Here is a 17885-nt window from a genome sequence, read left to right as displayed (position 1 = left end):
CTTTTGCAGGTTGGTCTTTCTTCCCTTTTTCCATAAAAGAGCAAATGTCTGTACAATGTGACCTCTACCTATGGCGAGGTTTTGATGCAAATGTACACACAGACGGGTGTCTACATTTAGAAGTATTTCCCTCCAAAGCAATGTTCTTTGCCTTAAGCCTAGGAGGTGGTGAAACTGTACAGTCCATGGGTAAATTTGGCAGTCTCAAACTTGAGAGGAATGAAGTTGCACAGATGAACGTAATCTTTAGTGTAGGAGGTTATAGTTTATCTCCGGAGTGGGGCTGCTAACCGCAGTCTTCGTTCTGGACCTCAGATGGCGTTTCAGACATGCTGGATTATGGATATAGGCCTGCTAGAAAGACAGGACAAAGAACTTTAATGTTCAAAGCCGGCACAGGGAGTGGGGAAGTTGTCTGTCTGCTGGGGAAAAGCTCTGCAGTGCTACTTGCTCTCCAGTGACTTCACACCTGGCTGTCCTGAGTGCCTTTAGCTGGGCAGAAAGTGACAAGGATAAGTATTGCAATCTCTTGGGGAACTGAACTCAGCAGAAATGAGGAGAGTAGAATATGTGGTGCCTGCTCTTTGAGGCATCAGTGAAAATCTAAATGCATTCCTTAACTACGGAAAGCACAAAACGTATAATTAGAATTAAGACAGAAACACGATAGAGAAATGGGTGATCAATGCCTCCGACTCAGCATTCTGTGATCATCTGAGCTTCCCTTGTGTGATTGATTTAGGGAAGTCTTTGAGTCTGTAAGGAGCCAGAAGCAGTCACTGGGAAGGGCAAAGTGCCGTGTTTGGGGAAGTGGGATTTTAACCCCAAGATTCACTTTAGCAGAGTGTTGGCAATCACATCCATACTGGGAAACATGCTCTGTGAGTGGCAGAGCTTGCTGACTTCTGTCCCTCCTCTCCAGGGCCAAATCTGTCTCTCAAATGTCACAGCTGCTGTCCTATAGATGCCATCACTGGACGTGGCTGTGAGAATGCCACTGAAACTCCAAACAGCATTATGCAAGTCTTATTAAAACAATTAATATCATACAGGGAGGTACCCTTTTAGTAGGAAAAGTCATTCTCTGTGTTATTCTGAACAATGGTGTGAAGACTTAGTCACTGGATGTTTTATACGTTATTGTTCATGCGGAAAACAAAGATCCAGACTCAGCTGATTGAAGGTGCCGTAGGTACAAATCATCTCGTGAATAATAATCTGCTCACATGCTGAAAAAAATGTAGAAGTTATCCTTAATATTTGTAGATGACATTTGTCTTTCCAGAGAATAGTGAGTATCAGGAAACAACTTAGTGAAGTTACTTCATGAGATGCAGTTGTCTGCCTCCAGTTCTGAGAAACCAAATAGGAATGAAAATTGTAAGGGTGTTGGCAGCTCATCCCAGAGTTGCAGGAGGTTGAAGGATTGATGACCTGGCTTATTTTTACAGCTGTTTATCTCGCTTCTGCAATACAAGAATACATTTTAAAAATCCTTTAGGTTTCTAGCATGGGGAATAAGACACTAGTATGGAATTTTCTGCCTGGAGTTATCTGCTGCCTTATCTGGTCTCAGCTGAAACAGTCAGAAAAAAAAGTACAGGATTTACGGGAATTCGTTGCAGATAACGAGAACGTGTGTAACCGTTGCAGCTAGACAGATTCAAAATACATATCAACCTCAGATGACTACTTACAGTCACATAATAATTGATCCAGAGTTCATATCATGCATTTTAAATTGAAATAGCAAAACAAGTTTAATAAATTTAGTACCTTGAGTTGCTATAACTACATCAATATTGCCAAGCCTTAATAGGCTCAGAAAACTGCGATTTAAAATGTATATATCTGGGAGATCTTTTAATTTGCCCCTTTACTCATAACTTTGAGGATGCAGTCAGACCATTTTCAAGCCAATCTCCTACTCATTGTGACAGAGAAATGGATATATGATGAGTGCAAGAAAGAAGAGAAGGCTGAATAGGAAACCATGTGGGTTTTTCATAATCACTTGGCTCCAGAAATCAAAATTTTAAAAACACCAAATATTGCAGAGAATGGTTGAGTAATGAGAGAGTATGATGTTTTTATCTATGTTTGTACAGTTCAGATATCTTTTTGTGTAGTTTTTTTGTCAAGTTTTGGAGACTGCCAGGACTGCAGAGCAAATCTGAGAGGCAGACGCTGCCTGATTCCTTCTCCATCTCCCCCCACTATTCAAACTCCAGTTTAACAGTCTTGATGTTGCTATGGGATCATTAGTGACTTTAAAATAGCTTCTTTTATCTCTTATGAAATAGCATCACAGAGGCAGCATCAAGCAAAGAAACAGGATCAAACCTGGTTTTCTGCTCACAAACCAGCGCTTCTCTCTGTGCCACTGGGCTTTTCAGCAGCTTGCTGTGGAAGTGAAAGGCTGAGCAGTTGAACAAGAAGAGCTAATGGAGCCCTAGTTAGAAGGTAATACCATTTGAAATGTGGTGAGGGGACCCAGGTGATCTCTCAGTTATCAGAAACAATTTATCAGTATAAATATGGCATCCTCCCAGGTGAATTCCCCTTGCTCTGAAGGCAGCTTGAGTCCACCTGTGAAGCGCTGCACTGTTCATTGCAGAACATCCCATGTTTGTAGCAATTTAATGCAAGCGCTTCCCACCCAAGTCTTCATTAGGCAGACTGTCTGATCCTCTTAATTCTAAAGAAGTCCCCCCAAATAAGTTTTTGTGTGAACTGTATGTTGGGTTGAAAGGCTAGCATACATGTATATGCCTCTGAAGCTTTTCTGTTTGTGTAAAGTCATCCATTGACACGTTTATCCTTTATGTATGTACTGGAATACAGTACAGGCCTTTCTGGATTCTAGAAAGATCCAAAGGATATTTTCTCTCCTCTACTAATAGTGAAAATGTATTAAATTTTACCTGTTTTTTTGTTGTTGGTTTTTTTTTTTCTTTAGAAGAATTCAGTGAAGTTTAAAGGTTTACAAAGTCTATTCACAAGTACAAGATATTGTTAGCAGGAATTTCCTTGAAACCCACTGTATGAGCTCCTTTGACCACGCTGAGTATTCTTCTGAAATTATCATCTGGGCTGTTGAAATTCATTGCAAAGCAAAAATGAAAAATGAATTTTTGTACATAATTGCAAGTCATTTTTATTCTAACTTTTCCACGATCTTTTAGCCTTTGACAACCTCTTGGTTCACAGAGTTGTGTGTGCTAATGTCTGCGCTTCCAAGTTATTTTTAGAAACTTTGGATTTGCAAGTCAAGAGAGACTTCCCCAGTTCTCATCTTGGGCTCACCCGGGTGCGCTCTGACACAGCTAAGCAAATTTGTCTCAATTTCCTCTCTTTTCTCTTCCCATTTCTCACTGTGGTACTAGCGTGGTAGGGGGCTCTTGGAATTCATAGAAAGAGGAACAATTTTGGCCATTTTATAAAGAAAGCTAAAATTCCCCTCTTCCTGGGCCTGTTCCATGTTCAATATACTGTGTTTTGGGGGAAGATGTCTACATATGCATTGTTACTCAGCATCACATTGCTGGTACGCACTGATAAGATACTGTGCCTCACAGTCAACATCATTTTAGGCCTGGACAAAATTAGTCTTCCAGAATGCACTGAGGCAAGTTTGCTTAAATGCCCAACTTTCAGTCCTGGGACCATGGGAAGTACCAGGGCATTTGCTGTACATCCTGGTAGTGTTTTATTTGAAGGCAGTCACACAGGGGCATCGTTTCCCCTGAGGCACAGTCTTGGGTCAGTCATGCAAAGACCACATAAAACATTTATCTCTCAGAGCTCAGAATAGGTTTCTTTGAAAAACAACAACAAAAAGGGGGGGGGAGAAAATAAAAAGAATAGAGCATTTGTTTGTATTGCATAGCTGTGGAGTTCACAATTGTACTGCTAATCTCTGATACCATTAGGCATCAGCCCTAGCTGAAGTGTCATGCTGGCAAAGTGCTTGAAGGAATGTCATGACGTTGTTGGAAATGACATTGGTCATGCAGTAGGGGACAGTCTCCTGTCACAGTCCGTAACAAGCCAGTACCCAGCGGAGCTGCGGTGCTGGTAAAGCCGGACATGCCAGCTTCTGCTCTGAGATGCAAACCAGATTGCCAACTGCTTGTAGGTACAGCTATCTCACAGCATTTTCCAGCAGAGCAGAAATGTTAACCCCCACCACCTATTCCAGTTACAGCCTGGCAGTCCTTTTCTGCCTCCTAAACAGTAGTTTAGCAGTTGAGACACACTTAGTGCTTTTCATTTCCTGGTCTCAGTTCTTGACCACTGGCCCTGTTTCATCGGTGAGAAGAATTACTTGCAGTCATGGGTTTTTCAAGTATATCTGATCAGGTTCATTCCTCTAGGGAGAAAAATCAAAAGCTTTCAGTGTTTCCCTAGCTGCTGTAGGGTGGCACTGAGTTCTTATAAAAATCCTGCCCAAACTGTATATTAATGAGTGTTGGAGATGTTTTGATTTTTTTTAAGAGGATCAAATAGTTTGTATAAACATAAAATGTATAAGCCACTTTAATTCATTTTTTTATTATTATTATTTTTCATTTAGATCATCAGACATGGTATTTAAAGAAAAAAAGCACACACTCAAGTTTACCGTGTGGACTATTACAACGGTCAAAAGTTAATTCTTCAGTTATCTTTTCTGCAGGACTTTTTATAGTATAGCAAGTGAAGTGCGAGCTCTTGTTTTGAAATTTATCATCTTGTCAAAGTGACAGAGCTCATGCGGCATAAAAGGTCCGTTACTATGTTATATATAAACTTTTTGTTTTCCTCTCCTACTGTTCTTGCGGGGAACTAAAAATGCTTTAGACAACAGATGTGGAACACTTAAAATATTTGGAATGTGTGGGAATATGCTGAGGGACCACCTGTCCTGCAATGTGAAAGACAGAATCAGTTTGTGAGCACTGTTCATTACAATGACAGTGACAGAGAACAGGAGGAGACATACAACACGAGTAAAGCAGGATGGAAGCTGCTGGGTAATGGTACAGGGCTGACTTTACTCAAGGAACTAAGGGAAGAAAGGCAAACTAATTCAATATTCATTAATAGGTGGTCAATAATCGACATTTTAGATTCCCTTAGTAAATATAGCCTGAAGCAGTTTTTCTGCTCAGGAAGCTCATGATTATAAGAAAAGAGAGATTTTATCTGATTTAGCCTAAATAAGGTACTTTATTTATTGTCTGACTACTTCTAATAGTCAGATCCTATCTATTTAGTTATAAATTAACAATTACAGCTAATAATGGCTTTATTGACTATCCTTTGTGGAAATAAAGCAAGCAAACAAACAAAAAACTATTTACCTGTTGTGGAAAGCCAAGGTTTTGGCAATAATATGGATTCCTTTAGAGCCGGAGGATTTCAAGGTGATGTGTAGCCAGTGTCTGTTTTTGTACACATTTACTATTTATTGACCAAAGTTAACAAATGCCTTTTCACAGATGAGGGAGCAAAGGCCCAGATAGGATCAGCATGTTGCATTTGCATTTCTCCATTCTCAGTTCTGGCATGCGAACAGCCATGATTCTTTATTATCTTTTTCCTTCAATGATTTTTAAAAAGGGGGACATTAAAATTGGGACGATAGCTACTTCCCCGCCTCAGGGAAGAGCTGTGAAGATGGTTAATGTTTACCCCCTCTTCCTCACCCCAGCTGCCACTGCTCTGGTCCTGTCACAGCACAGGGGAAAGGTGTTGTGTGGTGGCTTTGCACATAGACGGGTATAGGCTGGGAAGCAATGTAGCAGATTTTGTTCTAAAAAAAAAATGAAAATGATACATAAATCAGAAAGAAATTCACGCAGCCAGATTCCTTCCTCTCGCTTGATGGGCTTTGGAAGCAGTGAAGCCTGGCTGCACTTCGTGGATTGATCTCACTCTACGTTTTGGGGATGGATGGGAAGCAGACCTTCAAAACTGCCGTCTGCGGCTGCTGGTAGACGCACAGAAACGGCGAACGAAACAGCTGTGGGTGCGTTCTCCTGATTAGGACCGATAGAAGAAGTCAGGACATACATTAGCCGTGTTTCCCACAGCGAGTACAATTCTCCCTGCCCTGGGATATAATGGCTCGCTGCTGTACACTGTGCAAACAAATTACGCGTACTGTGGGAGCCACAACTTTAAATTTCTCAACCTTTTTGCATGCAAAACTCTAGAATTAATTATGCTTTTTTACATTTAAAGTTCCTCTTAGCTGGCTGGAGGGAGGTCTTTGTGATTAAAGGAAGCAGGTTTCATTGAGCTAGACGAGTTGTGATCTGTCCTCTTTTTCACCTCCCCTCAGGGCAAAGACCAACAGCTTGAGGGTGACCCCTCCAAGAAGTTTCACTGAAAAGGAAGATGAGAAAGGCTGGACAGGCTCTTTCTAATGCTCTGCGCTGGAGCCAGGAAAAGGCAGCTGTTTCTAGCCTTTCTGCCTTTTTTTTTTTTTTTTTTTTTTTTTTTTTTTTTTTTGCCTCCCTCCCTCCCCTTTCCTGGTGGCTGAGATCTGGGCTTGCTGCCATATCTGTTTGTCTGTCTGTCTCATGTTGTTTTTCTCAGAGCTTCAGAGGCCAGTTGCCCATAGTCAGTTGCTGGGAACAGAGGTTGTTCCTTGTATCGTCTTAACTCTCCATGCCAGAGTGTTCATGCTTGAATAGGAAACAGCAAGATCTGTCAAAATAGCCCTTTTCTTTGGCGCTTTGAGGCTGCATTCTCCACGGCCATCTGTTCCCTTTCACCCTTTTGGACAATGTTGCTATTTGAAACCAAGCACTCTTTGCTCTCTCCCTTTCCCCTTGCCCTCCCCCCCACCCCCAAATCTGGGAAAAAGGGAAAAAAAAAAAAGTTGTTTCTGGCCCTGCCTGGCCCCTGGAGGATTCAACCATTTTGTAGTCCAAGCGTTAAAAGTGATTTTTTCAGTTTTTTTTTTTTTTTTTTTTTTCACTGACTTTAAAAAATGTAATACATCTCAGGAGAGAAGAGTCACTGCAGCAGAAGATCATTTTGGATTTATGTGTTATTCTCCACAGAGCATTTCAGTGTCCTGTTGGTGCCTGATGCAGCCTGCAGCACAAACTTGGCACGTCCCAGAATAGTTCGCCTTATAGCAGGAGCGGAAGGAACCTCCTATAGTTAAGGCCATATAACTGTTTCCCTTTTACCCCTCTGTGTCCAGGCAGAACAGCTTATCAGGATGAAATTTTCCAGTCCTGGTGGCTGTCCAAGATTGAATTTATTTGGTTAGTTTGAGATAAAGTGAGTCATTGCTTTTTGAGAATGAGATGAAGAAAAAAGAATATACCTCCTCAGGGCCGGGACGGGACCTGCGACGTGAGGAAAGGGGCTGGCCGGCTGGGAGGCTCCTGGAAGGTCCGGGTCGGCCAGGGAGGGAAGCCAGACCCCTGTAATCCTCATTCATTTTAACATCCTCTATGTTGCTGCCTCGCTCTGTGTATAAGTATGCACACACGCATGGTTTTTCAACTTTGTAAATGAATCCGTTCTGAACAGTGAGCCGCTGTGGGCTGTGCATGTACTAAATTGTTTTGTCGTTGTCTTATAATGAGAGGGAAGACATTTTGTGTGAGTGTAGTGGCTGTGCAATAAAGAAGTCCAGAAGTGCCCAGTTAGCCTATGTGGTGAAGGTACTCCGAGCACTCGGCTGTCCCTGCCAGCTAGGTGTGGAAGGTTTGCCAGGCCAGCCCCAAAAGCATTTCTTCAAGCCACTGTCACAGCCCTCAGCTCGCATCACGGGTCCCTCTACGCTAAGAAACAGATGCAGCTGGTGAGAGGTACACTGGCAAATGCAGACTCGTCGTTCCCTACCCATGGAAACACCACAGTCAGCCCTGATGCTGTTTGTTGCGAGAAATAACTGCGGCCCTCACTCTGCATTTGCTAGGCAGAGTTAGTCACACGCACCGTTTTTTACATTTAATGTTTCCTAACTTTTATGTTCCTCATCATACAACCAAAACATTCTTTCAGTTTAGTTTTTGTGATGGATAATATCAGGAGTTTGGCCAAATCTGAACTCCAGATGTGAACAGCTGTAATTTGCAAACCGTCATCTCTAGCCCCCGAATGTTTGGCTGACCTCTGTTTCCATGTTGCAGGCTGGAAGGGAATTGTTTCATCCTGGAATTTCATTTTTGATAACTTTGGTTGATGATCCAAGTACGCTTGTTGTTTTTATTTACACCTAGAGGGAATTGTTTTAACTGTTAATTACGTGACCAGTGTTAAGATCACCGAAGGCTAGATTTTCAGGGAACTGACTGTCATCATAATGCACATTAAAGCAGTTTACTCAGTTTACGCACAAGAAATCGTAAATTTGAGATCATTAAACACAGCCCTTGTGGTTAGCATCCCCACCCTGAACTCTTAATTATTGGAGATTTCAACCTTCTACACGAGGAAATTGTCAGACGCTGAGATTTGAAAACAATCCTGAAAGAGAACCAGTACTGCAATAATCCCAGGAGCATGAAGGACAGATAACTTCGTTCACCAGTTCAAATGCAGGGAGTGAGGCTGTGATCAAAAATCGTTGTTTGCGAAGGCTTTTTAGTCTATGCGAAGTATTTTGAGAAAGGTCCAGTGGCTGAATGGCAGTGCTGGTGTTAATCGAGCTAACTCACATGCTGCCAGTGGGCTGGCTGCAGCATCACAACATCCTCTGTGGCTCCTTAGCAGAATATATTTCCCAAGGCAGACTTTTGTGCTCGTTTAAAACTGACTTACGTATGCCTACTGTCCTTTTCTGCCGGCCGTGTAGACGTGCCATCAGACTGCTCCCTGGGAAGTGGACAGCCGTGTCAGAAACACCCTCAGTATGGTAGCACTAATTGGCCCTTCTATGGGCCACTTTATCGCACATTGAGTTCTCCATCAGAAACTTGACTCTCTCTCTTCCACCCCCTTCACCCTTCCGCGCTCTGCCTCTCAAATGTAATTTAAGGTTAATTTGCAGACTGGCTCCTACTTTTGCCTCGACTGCTGTTGCTTTTGCCTGCACTGTGTCAGATTTGTGGGTACGGGGGATAAGCTGCCAAGATACTGTTTCTTTACCAGAACATATTTTATAGAAAAAAAATGTAGACTCTGGGAATCCAGTCTGCATTTCAGACCGCAGCATCCAAACATGTCCATGGTGCTGTGAGCTGTGTTCTGAAACACTGCAGTTTCAAAACGGCATCTCTCTCTCTCCATCCCCCAGATGTATTAGTTTTTGTTCTGCCTTTATGGGATTTAGCCGTTTAGGCTTCCAGACTGTTATGGTTTGGTTTGTTGTTTTTTTTTTTTTTGTCCTTGTCAGGGAGGAGTGTAACAGCTGGATCATTTGGTTCTAGCCTGGAAAGTTCGGAAGTGGCAAATCCAGATGATGGGTAAACACTAGCAGAGACTGATGAAGTTTAGCAGCTGAGATTAACCATCCTGGGAAAATCAGATACGATAATACCACGGTTGTGTAGGTCAGAGGGCTGAGGCTTGCAACAGGCAAGGCTTCAGTTGCTTTGACAGCATGATTTTAAATCTCCGTTCTTTATTCAAGCCTTAAGGGGCCTACACATGTGTAACTCTAGCATTCTGCCCTGTCCCTCCTACATGCCTTCTGATTAATATCACGATCTGTTTAATTCCCTGAGGGAACTTAACAGCAACAACAACAAAACAAAAAAACAGCAATAACTTGTAGCATGATTGGTGAGGTGATAATTGAAAGCATTTTCTGGTTCACAGGGCCCTAGCATTGCCAGATGCCATGATTGGGCAAGCTTTGTTTTTTAAACCTATGCATCCTTTATATGTGCATGCAGGCAAAATTCCAGCTGTTTGTTTTTTTTTTTCTTCCCCTTAGAACTGTGGTTTGGGACTTTATTTTCTAGTCTTGGAGAGTAAGGAAGAAGTGAGTGTATAGGATAGGTTAGATGGAAGAAGCTGCTTTAAGTTTTAGTGGTGAGCAATGTGGGAAAGAACTCTGGATACTAAGAATAGGAAATTTAGGACAATTTAGGACAATTCTAGATTTTAGAAAAAGAGGGAATTTCTCAAAATCTCTCATTAGAAAAGGAAAAAGGGTGAGCCAAGCAGTAAAGTATTTATCCTTGGTTGTAGAAAGGTATCGACTCATAACCACTGTCTTCTACTTGGTCTTCATCATCCCTCTCACAGCAGGCCTACTTGCACTCAAAATGCAGGATGAGTAGAGTGTGAAAAGTGATCAGTTTGGTACATCAGGCTGCAGAAGCAAAAAATTCATGCTGGTAAAAAAAAAAAAAATCTGTTCTCAAGGATCTTTAATCCCAGATTCCCTGATTTGGGCTCTGTTTCAGGTGCTGTAAACCACCAGCTGTCTTTCCACCTCCACAGATCTCCTGAGACCTGACCATTTTGTTCATGGCTGGTAGATTGCCTGGCAAGAAATCAGACCAGCTGGATTTTCTCATTTCTTAATGTCAATTCCTTTTTTTAGGTCAGCAGACAGGAGTCTCTGTACTACCATGTGTGTGCTTCTCTCTCTGTCCATGCGTCTCAAATCAAAACAGAATCAACACGAACACACCGATGTCAGGCAATGTGACTTGCTAGGGCAGCCCACGCTGACCGTGGTGGGCACGCTGGTCGGTGGCAGTGGCATGAGATGAAAAACACGCCAGCATCTGGCCAGTTTTCTGGGGGACTTCCTATGCCTTGACCTGGATGGAGGACCCAGATGAGTCTGCAGGATAGAATTCATCATCAATAGAGTTCATATTGCTTATTTAAAAAAGCTTCTAATGTTTTGTGGAGAATACTAGAAGACCTGCTTTATGCACAGTTTTACTGGTCTGTCACGTATTTTGGTTTATTTTCTGTCATCCCCTAGGGAAGGTTCCTTCTAAGTGGGAAATAAGCAGCAGCAGCAGCAGCTAACAGGCTCTTAAACTGCAATTCTCATGAAAAGAAGGTCTTCAGGTCAGGAGCTATCATTTTGTTCTGTTTGTATGGTGTTTTGCATACGGCAGATGAGAGCTCTAGGAGTTGTCACATGCAATGGCTGTAAAAAAGACAGCAGAAAGAACCTTATTTTTCATGTAATATCAGGTTAGCATTGTAAAAATCACCCACAACATGAACACAGATACACAGAAATATACAGTGGTAAACAAAAAGTGTGAAAACTCACCTGTGTGGGATATATGCGATGAACTGTGCTGTCCAAAATTAAAGTCAGTTCATTCTCTTTTTGTCTCGTTCAATGTGTATGGAGATAAGAATTTTGCAGCTGGAGTCTTGAGTGGCAATTTTCTGTCCCTCGATGATGGCTGAATCAGAACAGCAGTTTCAGCATTATCTCCAGTAGGCTCTTCACTTCTGTAGGAGTAACATAGCTACTTACTAGGGTTGGTCAAAAAAATTTCCGTTGAAATTGTTTTTTTGTTTTGTTTTAAACTGGGGGATTAGTAGGGGTTTATATTTAATACCGTTGATAAGTATATTTTGATGACTATGCCACTGAAGAAAAAAGAAAACTAAATTACCTACCATTGACAATTTAACTTCAACCTAAAACATTTTTACTTATTGTTATTCCAGTTTACTTTAGATTTTAAGTAATCTTTTGGATTTTTTGCACAGATGTAGACTTACTAGTTGTTTGGAAGTAAAATTGACAGATTACCTCTCTGAATAAAACAAGGCAAATAATTTAAAAGTAAGGATTTTTGCATGGTTAATTTTGTGGCCAAGCTTGATTCCTTACAGCAACAACTGGTTTTCTTGCCATATGTCCTAAGTAATGAAAGAGTGTATGGAGGCAATACTGCCAATACTCAGCAAGCAAGTTTTGACTTTTCTCCCAGGATGACCTGGCACGCCTGCATGATACATTAACTGAAACAGAACCGTACAGTTAGAACAGGGAGAGACATTTTCTTTAGTGTCTGTACAAATCAGTAATTTGTGTTTACCTAGGTATGTATAGATGTGCTTTGTCTCAAGTCAGTGATATTAAATGGTGGTCTAAGTATCTGCCTCCTGTTCTTTTAAAGATCCTGTTTTCTTTCTTTTTATCATCCTCAGCCATTGTCTCTTAGTTTAGTGTATGCTGAGGGCAGAGAGTGTATGCCAGGAAGGGTCTGGACTGACCTAACTTGGCTGACCAGTGAGACGGTCACCAGTGCATGGTAAGAGAATCAGAATCACCTTTTGGCTCAAGAGAACAGTGCAGAGCAGGGCTGCAGATGGCAAAAGTCAGTGAGTGGGAGTTTGAAGAGCTCTGTGGTTAGTTACTTCACAGATGAGTTTGTCCTGTGGGTTGTTTTGTACTGTGCGATGGGTTTTTCCACCACTGGATATTTTTATACTTGTACTTTCTGAATAGGTGAAGATGGAAAAAAAAGATAGGGGTGTGGGGTTTTTTTCTTTTTTCTTTTTTTTTTTCTTTTTTCCCCCCTTCTGGTGTCATTGTTAGAGATCTGCACCAAAAATGCAGACTAAATGCAATTATGAGCTCTACTGATGGACCAGAACCCCTGTGCAGAAAAGCTAGACAGCCTGAGCAGGAGGGAAAGTACTTTCGTTCTTATTGCATGGTGTGCTGTTTTAGTTGATATGCCATTTTTATTGAGCTCAGTAGTTTAATTCTTTATAAATATTTTCTCTGCACCTTTGGAGGTTTTTTTTTCCCCTTTTGATAAATCAAGTTTTTATGAAGATGATTTGCTGTTAAAATTTGAAAGATTTGGGGACTGGTAACTTCCGTATTTTGTTATTTCACTATTATTTTGTGAATCAGTCCCTTTTTGCATTCATTGGAAAAAGATTTTTGAATCATCAAATCGATAGAGCTTGCTAAAATTGGCCCAGTGATGGGTATGAACCTATCAAGCAACAACTCTTTCATCTGCGAAGACAAAAATCTATATGAAAATGTGGGAAGGGTGGAATTCATTGCTCTTTGCAGTTATACCAACAAGGAACAGATTATATATTTTTTAAATCAAGAGTATAATTTCATTCTGCCTGCAAGGACTCCTTGCATTTAAAGACGTTTCAAGCCGCCTATTTCATTCAAGTCAATGGTCTAGATATCCTAGGATTTTCATAGGATAAGACTAATGAAACTGTAATTCCTTTATGATTAAATCCCCTTCGAGCATATTTGCAACAATGGGGACTTGGTTACACAAGGAATTAATTTTTTAAGAAAATATGGTACGCCTTCTCTGTAGAGGAAGAGAAGGTCTTTCAGACCATGCCTGTACTTGTAATTCTCTGGTTGGGCACGATAGAATAAACCCTGAATGAGTATTGAGCTGAATAGCTTAAATCATCCTGTTCCCTCCACTGAAAAATGGAAGGTGGAATAAACCTCCTGCCCCCGTCCTGCCCATGTGTGGCGTTAATCTCAGTGACAACTGACTGACAACTCCTGCCAGGGCAGCAGAGCCCAGAAGTTGTGCACCCCATCTCCTGTTTGGGAGCGCCGCTGCAGATCTCAGTTGAAGAATCACCCTTTTCTCTTTGGTTTGTTTTTCCCCTGGTTGTGCGGAGTCATTTACTTTGCATTTGACTCAGACCACAAGGAGCTTTATTTTCACTTGTGACAGCTGCTCAGTGAGAGTGAAGCAGACAGTTCCTGCTTTGTTCTTGCATCCCAGCACAGACAGGGTCTCGGCGAGTGCCTCTGCTGGTGCCCCGAAGAGCCCAATTTCACAGGAGGTGATAGAACAGGTACCTCACGCGGTACTTGGCCTGTCTGATGCTGTGCCCTGTGATCAATTTGAAGCCCTTTAAAATAAAGAAAGGGGTGCTTACTGGCACTGGAGTCACCACTGCATTTTACTTGAGCTGGATCTGCCTGCATCGTGCAGGGGTTTGTTTAGAGGTCTTCTGCTACCCTTCTAGCATGCATCCTCACCTCCCCGTGCTAGGATCCCATCTCTGTGCTTCCACACGCCCACCCCTTTCCCCGCTTACTGCCCCCCTTTATTCCAGCCACAAACTGAGATCTGCCACTTCTCTCATCAGGCTGCCAGCCCCCTTTCCTTCCACCCCCTAGGTGGTCTTCCACCCATTAGCTGAGCAGAAACCCTAATGCCAGGACTGCCTGGAGTGTGGGCAGGCTGGCGAGGTGGGAAATGCCGCCTGCCAGCTGAGTGCACGGAGCTGTCTGTGGGGAAGCACCCACCCCCAGCATGGGTAAGCCCCTCCTGTCACAGCTGGTGCTCCGTACTGCTCTGAGGTGGTTGAGGTTGGACATGTGGGGACCTCTGAGCAGAGACCAAAGTCCTTTAGAGCCAAGGAGCCTTTAGGAGCCAGGTTCTTCTCGGGCCAAGGCTAGCCTGATACTCCTATATCTAAGTCTGAAAATGCCAGGGTTTGGAAGATCAAGGCTGAAAAAATCACTCTGTCTTTGAACAGTTTTATTTATCCATTTTCTTTGAGCTGTTCATTAATGACTAAGTAGTGTTTGAAATAACAGAAAAGATAAGTTTGGCTTTTCTTTAGGGCCATGCTTGAATATAAATCTATTTTCTTAACATACCGTCTTTCCTTCCTCTGAGACGTTTGCTATCTTCTTGTGTTTAGAGCAAGGAGAAGGAAAGAAGCATATGCTGTCACTGTCCTTGAACTTCTCTGCAAAGCTGGTGCTGCTTCCCCTGCATTTAGCTCGCTTCTTGTTGGTTTGCCTGTCTGCCTAATGCATCGGATTGCAGGAGGATCCCTTATAAAATGGAAACCTTTCCTGTGAGGCATTCCTTTCCATCCTGTAAAAAGTCTTCACTGTAACTTTGCTCCAGGCTTACTAACCACTTTGCACCAGAGTCATAAATTTGAATAACTTCATGGAAGAGGATTTGCCTGAAAGTGGGTCACACACAGCCCTCTTCAGATGGGGGCTGACACAGCATGGTACCGTAGGCTTTCTTCTGTACAATACAATAAACTAAACTACAGCAATTAGCTTGCTTGTTCTGCCACAAGCCTCACACCTCTAGCACTCCTGTTCGCTTTGGTGCAGGTTTCAGGCCTGCAAGGAATGCAGCATTAGGATTGCTGTGGAGTCGTGCCTTCCCTGTGTCACCAGGCTCCAGACCTTGAACCGCTTACGTGCCCAGTTCAGGACCCCAACAGCAAGATGTTGCTCTGCGTTAGCTACTGTAGAGAGACAGACTTCTGCAGCTGTTAAGCCAACAATCGCTGCTTTCGGAGCGCCTGGGCTTTTTTTATGAAGGCAAAGGTCCTCTGGCAGTTCTGTGCCCACCAGAGCTGACCTTGAGCTGCCTCTGTTGAATTTTGTGGTTCCTACCCATTTCTAGCAGGTGGGAAAGGACAGTGCCAGCTACAGGAGGAACTTTTGGCTTCTTCTGTTTGATGAAGAGAGGATTGCGAGGCTTTAAAGCTGCTTCTCTTTCTTTTTTTCTCCCTTAGCCTGTTTGTACAGTAACAATATTTTATTTCTGTGGTGCAGGGATTTTGTGGAACTGAATGAACTTAATTAAGTAACTCGGTTTCAGTCATTTTAAGGGAATGGAATACAGACCTCCCAGCACCCTGCTTTTAACACTTGAACCTGTTCTTCCCTCCATGTGGCAAATTAAATCAGAAATGTAGATGAAGATAAATTATTCTTGCTGGCACATCCACCTTCCCAATGCAGCTTGGCTGGGCTAATTAACAGAATAGTATTCCTGATGCTGCAACTTCCAGTTAGGTGCTCCTGTGGTGTGTAATTCAGGCAGAAGTCTGATGCCTGTTAAGACACCAACACCTTTGTTCTGGGGAAAGAAAAGCAGTCATCAAGCAGCCATCCTTACTGGATGGCACCGTTGTAGACTGTTTTCAGACTGGAACAGGTTTTGTTCAGAAGTGGATATTGTGCATGCTGCAGGGAGTTACCGTGATGTGGGAAGTAATTCAGTCAGCTACCAAGTCCAGGCTCCTGGCAAACTATTGGCTTGAACCAGGTGCTTCACTATTTTCTTTTGTAGACCCTAAACATTTAAAGACCTAATTCAAAGCCAGCTGATGTCTATTCAACCTTGATTTACTCAGGGAAAGGTGGAGGGGAGGTTTGAGGTCTTCAGATGGGTCCTTTAGGACACTGCAGTGATTCCAGGCCCTTCTCTCCAGCCTGCTTCTCTCCTCTGCCTAATGCAGTCTCATACAATATCCATGTCATTGTTTGCAAACTACCAGTAGTGATATAAATAATGATTTTTACTGCGTGATAGTAATTTTTGGTCTTGCCCTTTCTACATATTTTACCAAATAATAAGCTTAAGCGAATGAAGAAACTGTGTTTCTATTCTGAGTAGCTGGGGGGGCTGGAAGTAACAAAACCTACAACCTTACAGATGTAAAAGCAATTAAGGGTCTTAGTCTGAATCTTCCAGAAACTCTGCTGGGGCATGAGATGACTTTGTCATCTCAGTACAGTTATTGCTTCCAAAACCTCATACTTACAATTTAAGTTTCAACATATACTGTTGCATTACTGATTGTTTTGACAGAAACTTAAGATTGCTCTGAAATTTGTATTGCAGAGTCAGTGCAATGCCTTCTGTGTTTTTTTTAAGTCTATTTTTGCCCTTTAAAACATCAGCTACCTTGTAGCAAGGTGAAATATTTCTTTAAGAGCTGTGACTGGCTCTACCAGGGCGTAGAAGTTAGAGCTGTCATACTATATAATCTGCTTTTTTACACTCTAATAATCTTTTCCACTGTTTTCTTTCAAGGCCTTGTCTGGTCTAACTTTAATTAACCAGGATTTCATGACCATCCTGAGGAAGCAACTTTGTTTTTTTCCTGATAGATGTTGTAATTTTTTGTTGCCTTAATTTTGTGGCAGTTTCATTTGTTGTGTGATAGATGACAGGAAGTTTCCTTCCTTTAAATCCAACTTTTTCACATTCAACTTCAGGCCAACACTCGTAGCTTTTAAACATTACACAGTGGCTGTCTCAAACAGTTCAGTTTTCAACTTGCAGATTATCATTATATCCACGTAACAATTGTTTTATTTTTTTCCTAAATGTCTTTAATTTGCCTGTTTTGCTCACTTCTTGAAGTGACATTTGAAATATAAGCAAATGAACCATCTACCTGTTCATCTTGCACAGAATTTGTGGTAAACAGAGGTGAAGGGCTTGGGCCCCTGCCTGCCTGCATCTGTATGTGTATCTGTGAGTGGGCTCTCTGGCTTCAGTGCTAGAGAACTCAGGTGAAGTGACAATTCAGCAAGCTGGATCATGCTGCATTACTTGAAACACTTCTTTATGTTATCATTGCTGATCACAGCAAAGTGCATTTTCCTTCAGGGTTATATAAAGTTCATATGATTTCCAAGACACCAGAATGGTATTTTACGGTTAAGGGGCTCCTTGCTTTGTGGGGGTTGCCTGCTTGCACAAAGCAGTATGTTAATGTTTAGATAGAGTATTGTTGCACCGCATTCTGCTCCTTTAAATTCACTTTTCATTGTTTAGTTATATATACACTGTCACTCTGCTGGCCTGCTTCCCCATGCCCACAGAAAGCTAGTTTGCTTGGGGATATGTCTAAAAAGGCAAACACAAGTGTGTCCCAAGCATGGTACACCTCCAGATATTTAGGAAAATATAGTGATCTCTACAGGAAGGTACTGGCTACTGTGCAACATATCCTTAATTCTTGACATTTCATGTAGGTACCAGAGGGTAAGATGGAGCACTCACACTGCAATTGTATAGATAAATTGGAATGGTAGGAATTTCATGCAATACTATAGGTACAACTTGTGATTACTTAGCTTAGGGAAAGACTTGAGATGACTGATCAGAGTTTCCATGTCTGTGGTGCGGTCCTGATGCAGTTTCTTTCACAATCAG

At 42.1% G+C, this 17885-nt stretch overlaps 1 protein-coding gene across 8 annotated transcripts in view; it reads left to right on the top strand.

The window, feature by feature from the left end:
* Positions 1-17885, top strand: part of RAD51B (RAD51 paralog B) — a 458335-nt gene that overhangs the window by 249029 nt on the left and 191421 nt on the right. The window lies entirely within an intron of this gene.

This window comes from Aythya marila, assembly GCF_965140915.1.
Source record: "Aythya marila genome assembly, chromosome: 5".
NCBI classification, from domain to species: domain Eukaryota; kingdom Metazoa; phylum Chordata; class Aves; order Anseriformes; family Anatidae; genus Aythya; species Aythya marila.
The sequence above is the reverse complement of the archived record's forward strand: the minus strand, read 5'-3'. Positions and strand labels throughout refer to the sequence as shown.